Genomic DNA, 21,982 nt, shown 5'->3' with positions numbered 1-21,982 from the left:
CATTACGGTAACTATAACTACTAGATATCACCTAACTATACAAAATAATAGTTTGAAGAAAAAAAAGTCTAAGAATTGTCTATCACCTTAAATTTATATAAATTAATTATACAATGAATAAAAAATTGGAACACAAATATCAAATTTAAAGTACAAATCAATATGTTGATATATATCTAATGTGGCACCATGAACTCAGGTAATTTTTTATCTATCAATTGCAGTACTATAGTCATTAATCATTTTGTTAGGTTGGCTTAAAAAATAATTTAAGTAGTGTCAAAAAAATTAGACATACGTTAAATATTTAATGAGATTCATTTTGTTTGGTAGCCTTCACTGCTAGTAGTGTTGAGTAGTCATAAGAAAATTACTTATTTAAGATACTTATGTATTTTTATGGAAATAAAAAAACTTAATGATCTATTTCTGATCACTTCTAAAGGGACTGTAAAAAATTTAAACATAAATTAAAGATATTTAAAGATATATTTAAAGATTAACATATATTTAAAGATATATATGCATATATATCTTTAAATAATATAAGAAGAGAGTGAAATGATAACAAATAGCCAATCACGGAACACTTGCGGTTAGTAATGCACAAAACAGCCAATCAAAATTGATAACGCATGTGTGTGAAAAGGTAATAATTTTTAATGATGCTGCTTGCTAAAATGTTACAACTAAACTTATCATCTAAAGCTGAGTGGATCCAGTTTTTCCTCATTCATTTCAATATTGTTTTGGTTGTCATCTGCATAAAATTAACAAAAGTCGTAAAGGTATTGTTATCCCTGAAATATTTTTGTATCCCTAATTTGAAGTTATTTTCCAGTACCGCTATTATTAGCGAAAATATTAAATTATGGTTGAGAACTCATCAAGTTTGTTTGAACAATATAATGCAATAAGAATATAAATATTATTTTAAGTAATGATTACTTCGAAAAATCACTTATATTCACAAAGAGATCTAACTGTTTTTAATACTAATAGATAGTAATATTTGGACTTGGGAAGTAGAGGCACAAGTGTAAGCAAACANTCGAGGCTTGTGATTCCTTTTTGATTCAATAAGTTTGGTTCTAAATTATGTTGATCATCACGACAAATATCTCATGATTACTTGATTTATACGTTGATATATATATATATATATATATATATATATCAACGTGTTCATGAAAAGTATTTTCTTCAGCAGAATTTTTTTCTTGGAATTAAATCTAACTACCACAAAATTTAAGCGTATGACGTGAGACTGACATCTTTGAATTATAAATACTAGATTCACTGCCATTAAATATTCAATTTTACTTTAAAAGCTTCTGCTAAAATAACATTTGAAAAAGAAGCGTTTCAAATAAATTGTATTTTATTAAGACAAAGAAAATATATCATTTAATATTTAGAATTTAATTGATGAAAAAATGATCTTTAAAATGAGTTATTCACCTTTCTTATAATTCTATAACTAATAAAACGACAATTGGGATATTAAAAACCGTTTTAAGGGTACAAGGGACTTTGAAAAATAATTTTTTAAGCTTTAATCCAACATTTATGAAATTTACAAGGTTTACTCATATCGCATTTAGAAATCTGTGTAAAAAATTTTATGCAGATTACCTCAGTAGTTTTAAAAATATTCAACTTTTAAAATTTTAAAATAACGAAACATTTGCTAAGTTCAAAACATCCCATGCGCAAGTAGTGTGGTTATAAAAGTCCAATGTTTTCTTAAGATACTCGTTTCATACCTGTAAATAAACGTTAGCATCATTCATTAACTAAATATTTTGCATAAGCTCAAAAAATAAAACTTCTGCTTCTGCTGCGTCTGCTTTCAATTACTGACTTCAGCACTTATATGAGTAAACAAAGGGGCGTGACTTCATTAAAATGCTAATATTTAGGTAAAAAATGGTCCTATTTAAATAAATTTTTTTGTTTGAAAGCTTATGATGTCTGCTATCCAAACATGTAAAAACTTAAAGGTCGATATTTTGATAATTTTCATCGAATTTAAAGGTCCCCTGTACCCATAATTCTAAAGAAACTTCTAAAATTAGATTAATTATTTATATAATTATTTATGTAATTAAATTAATTTGGTTAAATCTCCTAATTACGCAAATATAATTCATTCGGAATGTAGTTTATTTATTAAATTTGTCCAAAATGGGAACAAATATGAAAAACTCTTTTTTAAAATAATTTTTTACTTAAATATTACTTATTTGATTCTTATATACATAAAGATGATGACATTACTTGGTATATTCAATGAGAGAAAGAAAGATTTCGTAAAATTACTGTAGAGTATGAAAATGACACTTCTTTTAAAAAAATATATAATTTTGGTTAATAAAACCAAAATATACGGAAATTTAAACTATTAATTTGTTTCATTTTTCCATTGATATGGAAGAATTTGCTGGGAATAAATAAAATTATTAAAAAAAATTATTTCTTATCACCAATAATTTAGTAAGAAATATAAAACTGAAAAGTAAATTTAACCAAATAAATCGTTTTTATGCTATGCTTTAAGATATCATGATAAATTTATCAAGTTTCATAACACATTATAAAAATATTTTGTTAATAATTTTACAAATATCATTATCGAATCGCTTTGATAAAAATAATTGATCTTTCTGGGGCTTCCATAGAGTCAGAAACACGGTAATAATAAATATATTTTGATAGTTTGACCAGAATTTTTTTTAGTAATTTAGACTAAGTGTCATAATTTCTTAAATCTTTGAATAAAATTCAAAAAATTATAAACATACACGGATGGCAGTTTTTGAAATAAAATTCAAAACAATTAGATTACGTTTTATTTTTTTTTAAATTTTTGCATTATAAACTACTAAATATGCATGTAAATATATTATGAAATGTGTGTTTGTAACAAATAATAAAATGCTCGTTTTTTATTTTAAAATACTTTTTCTACTATGGATAATAGATAAGAAATTTTACGATGGAAGAAATTAACATTTCTCAATTTATACATAAATGCAGAAATTTTATTTAGCGTAAACCAAATAGTGATTGAGATTACCCCAATGCATAAAAAGTTAATGTATATTTTTAAAAAATAAGTTATTAAAAGTTTATCTCTAGATTTATTGGGTGCTGTACCTTACTACCTTACAACGAGAAGCCATCTGATACTGTATCGAATTATTTTACCACATGGTCTTCCTTTTGAAAAAATATAAATTCTTTGGTGTCTAGAAAGCACTTTTCTGGCAAAATTACAAGCTGTATGCTATCTAGTTTCCTGTTTTAAGTACTATTGAAAATTTTTAATAGATTTAATATCTTCTATTAAAGAGAAATTAAACATGATTAATAACGTTTTTTTTTAAAAATTGTTAAGCACAAAAAATAAATAAAGCATCTCCTAACCAGTGACTGAGCAGGCTTGCTCATTCATTGGAAATTGTTGTTCTTTGTAAATGTGGTTATTATTTTATGTGGTTCTAATATAATTGGTAGCTTTGAAATACAGTAGGAGTCAAAAATTGTGCTGAAAGAGGCATCAACAATAGCTCAAATAATTGCTTCATAGATTTCCAATTCAATAGCCAGAATCGTGAAAGTTATAACTTATACCTATAAATTATGTTTAAATGTGATAGTCAGCTACAATTATTTCAGATTAGACTATTTAATTAAAACTAGTGGACTGCTCCCCCTGCTCGCTAACGCTTGCCAACTCCCGAAAATTGCTACGCAATCTTACATGGTATGCTTCGCAAACCAAGCTCGCTTCGCTCGCTACTAACTTAGGTACATTGCAAATGCACAAAATTCTACAAATTCAAAACATTCATTCAAATCCATATCAAAACTTATTTTTTAAAAAAAAATTAAATCTTTTTAGTAAATACTAAGTCATTAAAATAAATTTGAATTCAAATAAATGACATGTAATTCGTTAAAAATATTATAAATGTGCTACAGTATAATTCGTGATATAAATCAAAAGTCGTCAAATAAATTCGTAATATATAAATTCGCGAACAAAAGCGCTTTCGACAAAATACTAAAATAGAGATCTAACGACAAAGGCTACTCACTTCTGCCTAGCTTAATAGTATGAGATTGCCGCAGCTGATGCTCTCTGGTTATTTCAGTTTCCGTTTTAAAAAGCGCTATATGTTGAGCCGCCTCAACTAGATTTGGCATGTGACATTTTTAGCGATAATCATTGGTCCATTCGCCGTCAAAGCAAACGTTGCCCGCGGCGGAAAAAAAAATACAGCCAAAATTTGGGAGCCACGTAAGAGAATTATATATATTAGATATTTTCTTATTTCAGATGTTATAATTGCATTTTCAATCATCATAATCGCAGTGAACATAATTACAGAAATTTGATTTTATTTCTTGTCAAAATATGGTATGTTACGGTAACAAATGGTACGGATTAAATGAAAAAACTCAAGAAACCGAAGCGAAAGATGTGCATACTTGATAATCAGGAAATTGCATTTGTTTCAAAACTAATACAAATGGAAAAGTCACCATAATTCAAGCACTAAAAAGCAGGCCTCCATTCTCAAGACTCGTCAGACGGGAATGAGGAAAGCAAAATCGAATTTCCCGTTTTAAATCTGTTACACCTGTAATCTGTAAAATCATTTTCAAACTGTTTTGATGAGAATAATTTTAAAACGTCTATCGAAAGCATTTATGACCAGAAATATTCATTAATAAATGTAATTTTGGAGTTGTGGACTTGAAAATGTTTTAAAAGCTTTAGATCGAAACGACTATGTCTAAACAATGCAGCAATACAGTTTAGTGTTCCAAAATTAAAAATTGGCAACAGAATTAAGAGGGTAAAGATAGGCGTAAGGAACCATTATAAATATTGACATTCTCGGATGAAAAGTCCTAGAAGATTAGATAGTTGGGAGGCAAAAATTAGATTGGTGGCTCAGGTGATACAGCGTTCGCCTCAGTATGAGGTTACCCTCCCTATATCCAAACAATGGCTGTCCATACGAATTCCACACCCGACTTGCACCAACCACAGTGCTGACGTAAGATGTCCTCAGTGGTAGACGGATATGGGGTTCGAATCCTGTTGCCATCAGGCTAACCATGGAACGTTTTCATGGTTCTTCTCCTTATGTAACGCAAATGCGGGTTAGTTTAATTAAAAAAGACCTGCACGAAGGAAAATTACTCCCAAAACTTGATCCCGGAGTTCCCTTGTCTTCTGTATTACGTTCAAAACTACAAGGCTATGGAGTTGAACATTGGTTGTCGTAAACTCAAATTTAAGTCGGCTGTTCAACGACTGTTGTAAAAGTAAAATTAAATGCATATGTAAGGTGTGAAGTATGCTGTGCTCAATGTTATGACAGAAATCAGAAGAAAAAACACATTTACAGAAAATAATCCAGATGAAATGTGGGCAAAGCAGTTTTAAGAAGACGCAAAATGATCAGTAAATTTTATATATGGAAAATTTCGAAAGACAAATATGTATGGAAAATTTCAAAAGTCCTGCATTGGACACGGTTTCCAGTGGAACAGCGAATTCAAGTATCACAGGCTGCAATCAGCAAGTGGGTGGGTGACAACTTTGATCAGTCTGCGTACGGACTGAGGTATCGCATGGTATCGATCCTGGTTGAAGTGTCCTACCGTAAAGTACTCGACTTCGTGCTTAGGTCTCCGGGCTACCAAAGCAGGGGAGTCATTCCCTCTGCAGAGGATCATAGCAGGTCTTCGGATCATCCTCAAGAATATTTCTCCACCGTAGCCAATAGCTCATTGTACAGCTCTAGTGTGACTTAATTAAAGTACTTACTTACCTACCAAAAGACACAACTTCCCTAGATGCACATGGTATTTGAAAATAGCTTCAAGAATTTCTAATGTATTCTAAAGAGAAAAAAAATTTAAAAAATTAGAAAAAAGTACGGAAAGAAATGAGGATACAGTGGTTTCTTTTTGGTATTTTAGAATTTCAGATTTCACTTATCATCTGAGTAACAAAGTATAAGAAAGAAAATGGAAAATATTTTTTTTCTATTTAATCGACTCTATTTTTATTTATTCTCCAAAATAATTATTATAGTAAGCTTCTATTCCAGATAAAAAAAATACTTTCAGACATTTTTAGGATTCATGAGTCCTACAAAAAATTCCCCAAAAGATATAATATGATTAGAATATGAAGTATTAATTAACTGGGAAAATTTGTGTTTATTAATTATTAAGAACTGTTCATTCACTTGATTATTTTTATACTTATTATTTAAACCATAAAAACTTTAAAGAAAATTTTATATTTCTCCATTTATTTTTTACGTAATTTGCGTTTTTAACTATGAATATGGTGACACTATCACTTAGCAAAAATTAGAAATTTTAAAAATATTATGGATTTTTTTTTTGACAATCTGGGTTTAATTGTTCATTTACTGCTCCGTTTATTCTACTTCACTTCGTTGCTCTGAATTTATAATTTTTCTGACGTACAAATGTTTTTACGTTTAGAACTGTCAAATGTATTCTAAAATGATATATTGTTTGTTTTTGCGACATAAAATTGAGATAAAGTGACAGAAAGAATGATAAATGGAATGAATCATTGATCTCTACTTTTACATTTCTCATTTTGATGAAATTTGGATTGTCTTGCTCTTGAAATAACTATGATAAACGAAAAACTAAAGATTTTATTAAGTTTGCGTTTTCAAAAATGTAATATTTTAGTCCATGAGTTCTAAGTACTTCATAAGAATTTTTTTTTCCTGACATACTTTTTCCTTTAGTGGTGTATTTCCTAGAGGTGATCCTTAAAATTTGTAATAAAATTTAAGTATTAACAATAAAGGAAAATATTAACTAATATTCAGTAGTTTTGACAGCAGGGCAGGTAATAGTATTCTTAAATATTTTCTATTTCTTTATAAAAACTGTAAGAGCAGCTTGAAAGAATAGCTTTTATTTTAAATAATAGCTCATGTACTACAAAAGCTCAAACATCTATTTCTGTATTCTCTATGAGACAAGGCTTTGAAATATACGTTTTCAAGTAAAAAAGAACTAAACAAAGAAGAAACAAGATTATAATTAGAACAACTTAAAGAGACAATTTTTCATGTAATTCAGTGCACATCAATATTTTTTGGAAGCAAAAGAAACCTTATTTAAAATAATTTTTGTATTTTTTGCTCCTAATCTTTTGAAAACCAGAATTTTGTTTTTATTTCGCAAATAGTTTCTTTTCTTTTGTACGAAAACAAGTAGTTGATATAAAAGAAAGTCGTTTTTACATCACGAGTTTTAGAAGACTTCTTCGGTTTTATTAAAAGTTCTGTAAAAAAAAAAAATACTAATCTTTATCCTGGGATTTGCAATTTTGAAAACAATTCTTTAAAGATTTTCGAAAGAGTGGAACTTCGTAAATACATAAAATTCGTATCAAAACTTTAAGTAAAAAAATATAAAAAACTATTATTTTGCAAAATCACATATTCGGAACACATCATAACATAATTGCTAAAAATATTCCCTCACAATACTTTAAATCGGAACTAAAATCTGTATTAGTATGAGGATTTAGTTTATCAACCTAAAACCTCAGGAAGTTTAGTTGGTCAAGCCTAGGCATCTATTTTGAAATTTCATTGTAATAAAAGATGATGAGTAAGTATACATCTAAAAATTGTTGCTCATAATGAAAAATGACATTCCATGAAGTAATCAACAAGTGTACAACCTTTTATACTCTAAGAAAACTATTAGCACATGTTACTCAACTAATAATAGACAAAGTCCGCAAAATGAACAGAATATTTATTTTAAAAGAATTTTCTTGTATGATATTCTATAGAAAATTATTGTTATACAAGTATTTATTGCATTGTTAAAAATATATTGTGAAATCTAATTTTCTCAACATTCCTTTTGTTGCTTATCAATGCTTAATAAAGCTACTAATACTGCATAAATACTGAAATTTACGAACAATGCAAGGTTTTTAAAAATTCTATGCTGAAAAATAAAGGCATGAGTATCACTTTTTACAAGAATTTTCTAAATCTTTTTATTGCACGTTATTAAGTGACATTTTAATCTACTCCCACAAAATATTCTAAGATAAAAATGACTCGCTTTTTAATAATTCAAATTTGCTTAATATGTTTTAACTTAAATTTTAAAATCTATCATATTGACACATTTTTCATGGAGTTAATCATCACGCAAATCGTTACGGTACTCAATAATACAAATGTGGTGAGAATGACTTAAAAACATCCCTCATCGATTTTGTCGCCAAAATTACCCCCATTGGTGACATTTATACCTATGCGTGAGTATAATTTCAACAAGTCGTGACAAACCTTTTCTAACACACCCGCTTATTAGCATAAACTTCATCAATGATTTGTGGCAATTTCTCATCAAGGGAAAATGAATAAATGGAAGACTTTCTAAAAGTTTATTCTAGTTCGCTTTTATTAAGCTTTTGACCATAAACAGAAAACAAACTTTACGTCTATTGACAGAAATATTCTATTCATTTTGCTTTTGATTAGAAAATATAGGTCTGTTGAAAGTCTGTTGACATTTAATATAATTTAGTGTCCTTTAAAGCTATTGGTTTAAGACAATTTTTTTCTCATTTATTATGCACATTTTTACCTTAATAAAATAAAGATTAATTTTTCGTTGTTAACAAAGCTGTAAAATCAGGAAGAAAAAAAACAATGCAAAAACTGCTATATAATAGCCTCCAATCGTATTCCCCAAATTGTTCCTCTCTAATGATCAAACCACTTTTTTCCTTTAGTTTTAACCTGTTTGTAATTTCTCCTGCATCACTGGGTTTCTCTCTTTAATTTTGTGTTTTGAAACTTAAGTTTATACAAAGTACCGAAACAATCGAGTGTTTATTTATGTGTAATTTTGCAAACTCTTTGCACATCAGCTTTTTTTATTACATTTTTAATTTCCATTGTTCAAAAAAAGTATATATTTTAGTAAACATTCATCGAATTTCAATTTTCTACAATTTTGAACATGTTGTTACTTGAAAAAGGGACTAAATTTAAATGATCAAAACCAAAACAGTCTAATAACCATAATTAAGATGGTAATCCAACTGTTAACTGTGAGAAAAAGTTTATTAACTGTTTTTACCATCATTCATTTTCATTTCTTCATCATTTTTTTCACGATTAAATAATTAATATTTTATCACTGAAACTAATGAAGTCACTCAGTTACTTGCAACTGGGTACATATTAATGGCGAAAGAGTTAATCTGTCAATCTCGTGATCGACAGAATTGGGATTCGTGTCGCAGATTTGACAAAATAATATTTTCTCCTTCCCTTCAACACATGAAGTACTTCCAGCGGCCTGTACTCCCCAGCTTGTGTCCTACACTCGCCAGTACACATTACTTAATCAAAAGCCTAGTTCTCATGATCAGTTTATTTCTTTTTCATGGTAGTAAAACCGTGTTAGTTCTAAACGATTCAAAATCCGTATGGTTCTGTATCCATGGTTTTATAGCCATTCAAGTTGTAAACGGTCTCAAAATCGTAAAGGTAAAAACTGTTCCTTATTTGAAGGTTAATTGGATAGACTGACTGCTGCTGGTTATTTTGCTATAATAATTCTAACCTTGTAAAGTACGATTCAAATATGACTACTATTAATAACAAACCTGTTTATAAGTTCTATTAAATCTATTTTTTACTTAATATTATTATTTTTAACATCATTATTATTAAAACAAATTAAAAACATTTTTCGACTAAAACAGTATTGTAATAGACTAGTAAAAAAAATATTTTTTTATCAGTATTATCTCAATAAAATAGTTCAATTCTAAAAGTTACATATGTAACTAAATTTGCAGAAATTTAAAAAAGTTAGCTTACCAAACAAGGTATTAAAAATTGTTTTCTAAATCAGCTACAAAATGGCATGTTGCTTACAAAACAGGCAATGCTTATTATTATTTTTGAAAAAAGCACACTAAAATACAAAATGAAACAAACACGTTTGAAAGTAATTGTGAAAATTATTTCTAAGCAATTTAAGCATTCAAAATGATTTAAGTTTATAAACATTAGTCTATATATCCATATATTATCTTAGTTTTATTTTAAAGAAAATAAATCTATACAAAATAAATCCTATTTTTCAAATTAAATTTTATAATTATTATTTTTAAAAACTTTTTTGTTTAAACGGTTAAAAACTCACTATTAATTTATATTTCTACAACCCAAGTAATTTATATTTTCAAATTAAATGATGGTTTTTATATTGCAATGTAATGTAATTATAATATTAAAAATAATTCATATCATTAACGTAATTAATTAATACTTTATTTATGAGATGTTATAGAAAATCCTCACGATCCGAATAATTTTTAACTCCTTATTATTTTATTTAACTTGCGTTTTAAAAGAAGTTTTTCTTAAATTTAAAGAATATCACTTCAATTTCTTCAATGTTACTGCTCAAAACAGAAAGGGCATTTAACATATGGAAAGGTAGTATATCAAAATTCTTAAAAGTTTGAATATTCTATGAACATTACTTATGTTATCTAAAACTAACTTTCAGCGCTAAACTATTTATCGCTTCAGCATCAGTGCTACTGGCTTAGGTTCACTTTCAGCGCTAAACTATTTATCGCTTCAGCATCAGTGCTACTGGCTTAGGTTAGGCTACCGTCATTGAACAGCCAACACAATTTTTGGGTTTACGACTACTACTGTTCAACTCCGAAGCCTTGTAATTTTGAACCCAATCCAAAAGACAAGGGCACTCCTGAATCAAGTATTGGGATAAATTTGCCTACGTGGAGTACTTTTTGATGGACCTAACCCGCATTTGCTTTACATGGAGAGAAAGACCACGAGAGCCTTCCACGGTTAGCCTGACGGCAAGGGGGACTCTAACCTGTTCCGTCTACCACTGAGGATAGTTCACGTCAGCACTGTGTTCCGTGCAAGCCGGATGCGGAATTCGTATCAACCAGCCATCGCCGGGATCGAACCCCGGTTCACCTCATTAGAAAGCGAACGCTCGATCCCCTAAATCATCGCGGCTCTAAAAAATGCATTTTTTTAGAGCTGAGCTGATTGTTGACATTTATGAATGACCAAAGAAAAAATGCATTTTTATTTTAAAAGGAAAGAAATATAGATAAAGTGGACGATGAACTATCGAAAAATATGACCTATGAAAGAGAGAAAAATTGTAGAAAATAATGGAGTGTTCATAATATATCCGGGATTTCTTTATATATAGTATTTCCCTATCATTAATTTTGTCATTTTAAGTTTAAAATTACAATCTCTAAATTTTTTAAGTTCACATAGTTTGATCATACAAAATTATTTATTTTTACCAGAATAGTCTTAAAAATGACTGAAAAATACAACATTATTTTTTTATATACATTTGAGAGCATTTTAAAGATAATATACATCTCTAAAAAGCTATTTTTAATCCTAATTGCTTTAAGGTAGGACATAGATATTGCTTTTTTCGTATCCTTACGTAGGAGAAAAAAGTATTGGCTTTCACATCAAGGATAGAAGAGTAAAATTACTTTTAAGGATTATTTGTAAAAATTAAATTATAACTTTATAAATAGATTGTGACAGGATTGCCTTCCATTTTAAAAATAGATAAAATAAGACGATTTCAAATCACATTACCTGTATCCATTTTTGGATTGACATAGATAAAGATTATATTTGTAAATTTTAAAATAAATGCAAAATTCAAATTACAACAGGTAATGAGGAAACAGTTGGATAGATTTAAAATAGAATTATTTTTAGAAAAACGTATAAGTTACATATGCCGCGAATATCATAGCAAAATGACAGTAACAAATTCATAACTTAAATCAAGAAAACTAGCGTCATATTACTTTTCGATTATTACTGATCTATGTTACGTCACGGTAAAAAATTGTCTGAATTACTAAAGCATATTTGTGTTTCGAACTATTCTATCATTCAACTCGATAGTAGTTTAATAGTGATGCTTCAATAAAATCTAAAAATAGTTTCGTAAGCAGTTACTTACATTAGATTAGTTAGTTACTTTGAAATTTAATTACTTTTAAAACAGTTAGTTTTTCTTTCGTATAAAAATATTATTTATATATATATATATATATATATATANATATATATATATATATACTTTGGTGCCATGTACAATGTAAAGCACAGTTTTTTTTGATTGTGTTGTAATTTATTTGTAATTTTTCAAAAAATGCCAGATACTCTTGCATGACTGATTTCAAATCTGCAATTCGTGTCTCAATCCAAGCTTTATTTTTTAATGAAATTTTTATTTTATTCTTTGTCAAAATGAACAAGTTTAGAAATGTTATGTATAGCAGGGAGTGGCATAAATGCTACGACAAACTTAAAGGGGAGTTAGGGCACATCCCCATGATTAAAATTGCATAAGGACCCATGGCGACAATGTCGTCATGCACCGTCGTCTAGGGGCAGTGCTCTATTCTTCATGTGCTTCTGAACAGGTCGTAATAGCTAAATGACCCTAGCTGCGTATGACGACATTTCCGAGCATGAATTCCTATGAAAGTTTAATTCGGGTGATGCGACCTAACTCCCCTAGAAGTTAATCACAAAATTTACGCGACTCCCCGTTATATATAAAGTTTTTAAACTTTTACATTTCTTCAAAAAATTAACTTAAAATACCATTTAAAAAATAGGAATAAAACTAATTTCAGATTTGAAATCCACATATCTGAATTAGGCAAGATTAAATATTTACATATTTGTAAGAAAAAATTTATTATTATAAGTAAACTTAGTTTATTCTTTAAAAAAATTGCATAAAGATGAAAACTTAGCTTTTGGAAAGATTACGTTTTCATATTTGGGGGCGACAAATGTTTTATGAGAAAAAAAACATTTTGCTATATTATTTTGGCATCATACTAAAAAATTTCAAAAGCTGTTTTGTAAACAGTTTTAGTTATTTTCAGACATAAATAAGGGGTTCCTCCCCCCGTTCACTTTGCTTACCAACCCCTACAATTACAACCACAATTTGTTTTGCTCATTTCTTGATGATGAATAGGTTGTTTCATCTAAGTTTAAAAAAAAAACATTTAAAACGAATGTCTCAAATATTTTTATTGTAGTAACACAGATTTGAAGTCATAGCTTATAGTTTTGCTCGGTTACCAATTCGTTACCTAGGTTACCGTATTCATCCATAAATATATTTTTTAAATCATATATTTCGTTCTGTTCTCTGAAAATTCAACAACGGATTATTTAGCATTTTCGCAAAAAATAAATTTGGATTATATACTTTTTTCACGATTTTGTATTCAACATTTTAATTCAATATGCTGACTGGACACTGTTCTTATTGACAGCTTATAATCACTGTTTCAAAATATTTACCAAAAAGCTTTTCGAATATCAAGTTAAACTATTTCACATAAAAACACAAATATAATTTTTTTTTTCAAAATTTTTGAGAAGCATAAAAACAACCATTATCCACTAAGGACCGTTGCCATCCTAGGAATGTCTTTAGTTTTGTCCCTTATTAAATCTGTTTTAATAAGAACTGTAGTTTTAAGAAATAGAGCTTCCAGTAAACCATTACCATATTAACGTCAAAATTATCAAATGTATGGTTTAAATACCGTACATTTTGGTTTTATTAACCTAAAAATATATATTTTTATTTTAAGAAAGGTCATTACTATACAATATAGTAATTATATAAAATTATTTTTCTGCGTGTTGGACCCTATTTTCTCATTGTTAAGAGAGAATATTGTGGATGTTCTATTGTTTTAAAATGCGCTGCCTGTTAAAATGGATGCGGTATTTCATATCAATCTAAATATCCAAACTCAAATTGTTTTCCTGAATTATTAAATATAACTTAAGGCCTGGTTTCTTAGGACAAGCGCCTTATCTGGGCGTCAGCGTGACGTCAACGTCCCGCTGACGCCAACAAAATACTGGTTTGTTAGCTCAAGGCCTGGTTTCTTAGAACTAGCGCCTTATCTGGGCGTCAGCGGAAAGTTGTCGTAGAGCTGACGCCAAAAAAATACTTTTTTGTTAGCTCAGCGTGAGCAGTTGGTCCAACGCAGACATTATCTCTCATTGCGCATGCGTTAATAACGTAAACAAATATTTATTTTGAATTTATATTGATTTTGTTATTGTCGACCAGTGTTTTAGAGAACAAATAATGACTTTGTCCAAGAAAAAACACATTATAGTTGAGCTAAATGAAGAGTGCTATGTTTAATGAAGAAGCTATGTTTAATGTCAAAATCAAAATCTTGGCCGATTTCAATGTGCTGTTGGATGTTGTCCGCCATTGCTTCTATGGTTAACGTCACGTTGTAATCCAACTGCAGTTGAGCTGGACGGCAATTGTAGTTCAAGATGAGCGTTCGATGACGTATACTATCAAACTAACAAATGGACCAATCAGAGGTTAGCGCTGATTTCCAGCTGACGGCGTCCTGTCCTAAGAAACCAGGCCTTTAATGTTTTATTCCAGGACGTTCCTCGAATGATCAATAGTGTTACAAAAAGTTAAACTAAGAAAATAAAAAATTCCACGCCTTTTAAACAACTTAGTAAAAACCTATATACATTTTAAATAATTATATTTACAAAATTTCAGTTTGTTTGCTTATGGCTAGCGTTAGCGAGCAGGGGGCGGAGCCTCCTAGTTTTAAATATCATTACAAAGTTACTATGATTGATATTCTATAAAGCTGGCTTAATATCACGAAAACTCTTGGTAGAATCGTAAAAAAAAATTACAGAGTACTAAAAATACGGATTAATCATTTAAACAATTATTATTTTACCTGATACAGGTTCAAATATTTTTCTGTAAATATATATTTTTTAAAATAAAATTAAATTTTCTTTTGGACTCATTATTTCTTCAGTAAAACAGTATGATAACTAATATATTTCATTCAACAACAGCAATAATCGCAGGCTTCTTGGTGTCGCTGTAACAAGTATCTTCAGGAAAAATAAATTTCATAAAACCTCATTGTAAAGTGGTTTAATTTCTATTGAACTCCCAGTAATATAGTATCCCGTGTTACAGACTAATGTATATAGTAACACGGAAATAACACTTAAGTGTCCTTATGATTTTTTTAACTCTGTTTTTTCTCTTATTAGTCAACCCAAAAACTGCATTTGTAATGAAAATCAAATATATTCCAGGAAAACACATAATCTTTTATAGTTTCCATAGGAAATTATAATTAAATGACAGTGAATAAACAAATTACAGCAAAAACAATATTTATCATCATATTAACTTATGAAATTATAAATATGTTTCAGAATAAGAACAAAATTTCTTTGTGGTTGTGAGAAACATAATAATATTTTAAATACATAATGCATTTAATCATAAAAATTTCCTTATTTTTTTTCAAATAAAAATTTTCATTATTGTTATGGCCACACACACATTTCTCACAAAATTGAATTATCATATGAATAAATGGCTTTAAAGAATTAGAACTCATATTAAATTAAATGATGAAAGTATACCTAGATATAAAATGCTTAAATAATATTTATAAACGCATAATTACTACAATCTTGTATAAATTCTTTTACAAAATTAATGTCATTTGCAAAAAGGTCTGGCAGAAAATCTGGAGAAATGCAATGTCATAATTAAATTAATAGAAACCATTACTTTAAATATTCACTTTATTAAATTGCTAACAACAATAAGTTTTCATATCTTCGAAACTTTGCTTCATATTAACATCGGGCAATTTATCTTTCTGGAATTGAATTTTATATTTTTTAATATTTAAGAATATTAAAGTAGTACTCAAAGCACTATTTTTAAAACTAACAGAAGGAATTCTAATTTCTTATAGTTTTGAGTTATGTGATGATCGAAATTAACTAAAAAACAGTTATGATGTTGAAACGTTCTAAATATTACAATTTTTATAACATTTTTTTCTTCAAATAAATCAATTTGTGTATGTTTAGTAGCAGAATGGAATATAGGGGAAAGTTGCGATCAATGTGTAACATAATTTTAGCAATGTTTGGATGAAATTTGGTTCTAGTTTTGCATGTATTACTTTCGGTAAGACTCATATCTATATTATCTAAAACGCGTATGTAGTAACAACATTGATCAGATTTTATTTCCTTATTGGCAACAAAGAAATTAAATATCGAACGTGTAAGCAGTCATAAGCAAGTTCATATTTATTTTAACGCATTTGTATTTAGATGTAACTAAAGGCCATGTTAGATCAGACAAGTTCTCAAGCTAACGTTATGTTAGTATTAACGTGAGAGTTTAAATGCAATTTGAATACCTAAAATCATTGATATGGGTGATTGTGCAGCGGTAAATCGTACAAACAGTTCAAAAAAAAAGACTTTTGAATGTTTAGATTTCCTTCAAATTTGAAAAGAAAGAAGAAATGGATAATAAATTGCAGAAGAAACAACTGGAAGTATAGAAGTGAAGCTCGCTTATGAGAGGTAAATACTCATTTATTTATAACTTACTACATTTATTTACTTATATATGTAGTATAAAAACAATATTGAGTTGTTAGAATTTGTTTTTGAATGCTTGTTTTCGTCTATTTTTCAAAAAAAAAAAAAAAAAATATGTGAATAACTTTTAGGGTTACTTGAATTGTACAGTTTTAACTACTTACCAAATATAAGAATTTTCATTGAAAATTACATTTATGAAGTACATATTTATTTAAAATGTGACTTTTAAACAACATTTAATGATTTATTTAACAACTTTTAAGTGTTCATGGGCAATAAAACCAGTAAATAAAGGCAAGAGATTGACCGAATAAGTATTCGCCGAACTATTTCAGAATCGCCAATTTGTATTCACTTTTAAGTATTTCTTTTTATTAAAAAGCAATATTTACTCGTTTTTCATTGTATTCCTTTTTATTTCATTAAGATCAAGTAGCTACTTTCTTAATTTTGGCTAATTTAAGTTTGTTTCTTAGTTATTTATGGTAATATATCGCCTAAAGTTCAAACGATTTATTTACATTTTTCATAAGAAATCTATTTCATATGCGATCTTTCATATATTTTTGGATCTACCAATGTTTTTTTTCTTCGTAATTCCTGTGCTAAATTGCTGAAATAATTAGTTTCTGAGTTAAAAATTTTTTATGGGAGTATGTTTAAAAATTGTATATTCTAAATTTTTTTTAATATGATTTAATTCAAGTATGAAAGTCAAAAAATGTATTCTAACAATTTTGCAGGTTCATTTTGAAGAATCTCAACAAGAAATAAATAGAAAAGATGCTAACAATAAATTAAGACCTGATGCTATTCCAAAAATTTTCAATGTCCTAAACTCCTTAAAAATTCCCCAAAAAAAGACTAAAAGTAATAGGCTGTCCCAAATCTGGATCGATTTCAGATAAGCTTAAATCTAATGCAAGCATAAAATAAACCCATTCCTTTCCATTTGCTTAATTTTTTGTTATTTTTTTATTATTAAAGAACCAAAAATTTGCAAAAACTATTTCTGTTTAGTAATGAATAATATATAGATAGTATATATTTTTAAATTGTATTCCTTATTTATGTATTACTTATTTAAATAAATGCTATGAAAATGTGATTTGAAGCATGATGTTTATTTAAATAAATTGTCTAAAAATTTGTCATGCGTCGTTTCTTACCCTCTAAAACTACAGTTTCTATTTATTTTATTAATTCCATTTATATAATAATAATAGCTAAAAAATCTTAATTCGTCTTGTCCTTTTGTGTTTTAAAAAAATTCGAAATCTCAAGAGAAAAAACTAATTTCAAATTAATTCTTGATTTTGAAACAAAATTTATCACTTCTCATGATTGTATACATTTACATTTAGAGTATTGCATTATAAATGTAATTATTTTGATTATAAAAACATACTTAAAAATATTTCAGGACAAAACATGCTTTTTTCTATTTTAATTTTGTTAAAAAAAAAACTGAAAATAAATTGGAAAAATCCAGATCCAACAGAAGCATAAAATTTAGTGCCAAATTTACTTTGAAATCATTAAAAAAAAGATTGATGCAATTAACATGCAGCACATATAAAATTTTTTATTTAACACTTTTAATCGGTAATAAAGTTTGCAGTGAATTTGTTCAAGTATAAAAAAAAGTTTCCAAAAAATAATGTTAATCGATGCACGCTTTTCTTTACTGATTATTCTTTAGTTGAGGTTTACGTCGTTTGTAGCTATAAGTTGCCAAATCGTTTAGCTCTTCATTATTGGTGGAAAAACTTTTGCTCCGAAATGAATGATAAGTCGGCCTCTCTAATTTAGGGGCTCTAGATATTACTTGCATGGGCTACAAAATGTCTATGCAAAACAAAATAAATTTTTGAAAAAACTGATAGATTCAAAAGTGAACAGCTCTGTAAAAAACTGCTCTATTTTCCATATTATATAAAACACGATTATTTGCATTGTTAAAAAAATAAAAAATTTCTGCTCTTCGTTGGAAACACGGAAATGAAATATCAAACGAGTGAGTGAGCATCAGCAAGTTCAAATTTAAGGGTGACCGTTGGTGAAAGGTTTCCTTTTCGATATTTCTCGAGCGAGCAAAGCAAAGCTAAAGCAAACAAAATTATAGATTAAAAGCATGAACTATAATATTTAAGGACGATTCATTTTGATGTCATCACAATGCTTTTTTAAAAAAATTTTCTGGTCCAATGATTCTATGCGTTTCTAACAACACGTGAAGAAATAATTAGTTGATGCAAACAAATTTGAATAGTGGACTCTCTACGGTTATAGTTTAGTCCCGGTGTTATATTTTTGTTTATTTCCGTACTATTATATCAAGAACGATGATTATATTTAGAGCATTTAGGAATGAAACACTTTTTTGAGTGTGATTAGTTCTCAAGTGGATATTTTTGTCTTCATTTCAATAAAAATGCTTGAAAAAAACATAAGATTGCGGGAATTTATTTTAGTGCATCGAATTTTTTTCATGCTGTGCATTTTTGTGGAAGCATAAAAGTTTCTAATAACTTTCAATTCTTTGTTGTGTACCCACTGTTGTGTGTCTGAACACTGACATTTAAAAATGTGTAAATAGGAAAAATTAGATTTAAAGGCAAATAATTTAAGGTAGGGGTAAAAAATTTAGATTAAAAACAGATAGCTAATATAGTGTGCTTTGAAAGTGAAATAAGTCTCATAGCCGAGATATTCTCAAAGGAATATTAAAAGATAGATGTAAAGATGATTCATACATTCATCAAAGTTAAAAAAAAGCAGATGATTCAAACGTACATTCAACGTACATTCAAAATTGTGAGGAATACATATGTAAAGAAGAAACAAACATATCGGATGAACATTTACAGATGAATCGAAGAACCTTCACAGTTTGCAACTCGGGGAAAGTTTATAATTTTATTTGTACTTAAATCAATTCAATTGTTCAAAAAGTTTCACATAATTGAAGCTTTCAGTTACAAGCACTGAATGTCAGAAAACATCGTAAAATCTTTGCCTGTATCTTTATATCTAAATTCTAAAAATGTCTAAAAAAGTTTATTTCATTTTTTCCATGATATGCAATTGAAGTTTATATTACCTTTAATCAATTCGGCCTTTAAACAGTCCATCTGTTATAATAATAGCACCTGAATTGTAATAGACGTACTACACTCAATGATGAATATAGCATACTAGAATCTATGCTGTTCGCAACCCTTGAATTCAACTAGATAATTAAATGTTCGTCTAAAATGAAAGCAGCAGAATTAAATAGGCTGGAATTAAAGTATTCAATTATGCAATTATAAGAATGAAAAAAGGAAAATCTATAGTCTTCGCCTACACTTTAATCTAAACAGACACTTTAATCTTTGTCAAAATTAAGTGCATTAGAATTTATTTAACTTATGAAGCCACATTATAGATTCAATCACCTTATAGTTGCGAACCAGCAGAGTTAGAATTAACCATGTTGACATTCCGCCATGTTGACACAGTTGCAGACGATTCTTTGTTATTTACAATATTACATTCAAGGATAAATTCGCTTGTAATCTAAAGTAATGGGATAATAATGCAATGTAAAATACTTTATTAACACTTTAGAACAATAATATCATGAATTTTAATAAAAATTCAGCAAATACTCAATGTAAACAAAAAAGCTTTAAAAAAACATGACCTATTTTCAATAATCAATGTTCAACTCAATAGCCTTATAATTTTAAACCCAATACAGGTGTAAAGTGAACTCCGAGATCAAAAATTGGAACAAATAACTTTAAACCGATCACCTTTAATAAGCCAAAAGTTACTAAAAATGCACAAGTAGAATTTTTTTTAGTATATCACCTTAATTACAAGTCAGTATAAAGTTAAAAAAAAAATTTGGGCATAGTTTATAATAAAATGTTGATTGAAAACCAACACATTTATCCAAAGTTTTATTTAAACATATTATGATGAATATTGTTCATCTAGTAGAAATTAGGTTATGATATGAAGAGGTTTTTTTATATTTATCTCATAAGAACTCAAAGAATTTAAAAATAATAACAACTAAGATCAAGTTTACACTGTATTCCTTATTTTCCAATAACATTAATATTTCAACAATAATCTATATATATATATATATATATTTCTCTTACACGGCGACAAAAAAGGACTCATTACTACTCTCCGAATGACAACGCTAGAAAATCGACCAATGATTGCCGCAAAAAATGTCACATGCCAAATCTAGTTGAGGTGGCTCAATATATAACGCTATTCAAAACGGAAACTGAAATAACCTGAGAGAGCATCAGCTGCGACAATCTCATACTGTTAAGCTAGGCAGAAGTAAGTAGTCTTTGTTGATAGATCTCTATTTTAGTATTTTGTCGAAAGCGCTTTTTTTCACGAATTTATGTATTGCGAATTTATTTGACGATTTTTGATTTATATCACGAATTTATTTGTTTTATTATTGTTATTAGTTATTCATTGAAAAATGAGTCTCAGTCGTGCTGTTACGCCTTAAGATTTTATACTATAGAACATTTCTAATAGGTTTAACGAATTACATGTCATTTATTTGAATTCAAATTTATTTTAATGACTTAGTATTTACTAAAACGAAGTAATTTTTTTTAAAAAAAAGTTGTTATATTGATTTGAATGATTGTTTTGAATTCTTAGAATTTTGTGCACTTGCAATGTACCTAAGTTAGTATCGAGATATGCATTATTTAAGAAATATCTCAAACAAATATGAACTGTTAAATAATATTTCTGGCTGAACGATTTTTTGAAAGTAAGTAAAAAACAATTAAAAGTAAGCAAAAACAATGATAAAATTAAAAATTATTTACAAAACCACCTTATATGCAACATTTTTTATCAATTTCCTTTCCATATTATTCGTTTTCATTTACACGTCTTGACTCTTCAACGTTTCTTCGCCACTCATTCCGCCGTCGCGTATTGATAGCGCTACGATTACTTTCCATGTAATTTTGTGCTGCTAAATTATGTTCAGCTCTAAGTCGCTGTTGATATCGCCTGAGATATTCACGGTGATCCATTTTTCAGGAAAGATATAAGTATTTTAAAGTAAACTCTGTTCAATATATTTCACACATTCTATACAAAATAAAAATCGCAACAAGATTTAGCTGGTAAGTTTAGTTGTAACACTTCTGCAGACGGCATTATTAAAAATTACTACTTTTTCACACGCATGTCTTCTCAATTTTGATTGGCTGTTTTGTGAGTTACTAACCAGAAGTCTTCTGCGATTGGCTATGTGTTATCATTCCATTCTCTTCTTATATATAAAGATATATATACAGCGACCGGCCTGTGTAGAGGGC

The sequence above is a fragment of the Parasteatoda tepidariorum genome, chromosome 7, assembly GCF_043381705.1.
Source record: "Parasteatoda tepidariorum isolate YZ-2023 chromosome 7, CAS_Ptep_4.0, whole genome shotgun sequence".
NCBI classification, from domain to species: domain Eukaryota; kingdom Metazoa; phylum Arthropoda; class Arachnida; order Araneae; family Theridiidae; genus Parasteatoda; species Parasteatoda tepidariorum.
The sequence above is the reverse complement of the archived record's forward strand: the minus strand, read 5'-3'. Positions refer to the sequence as shown.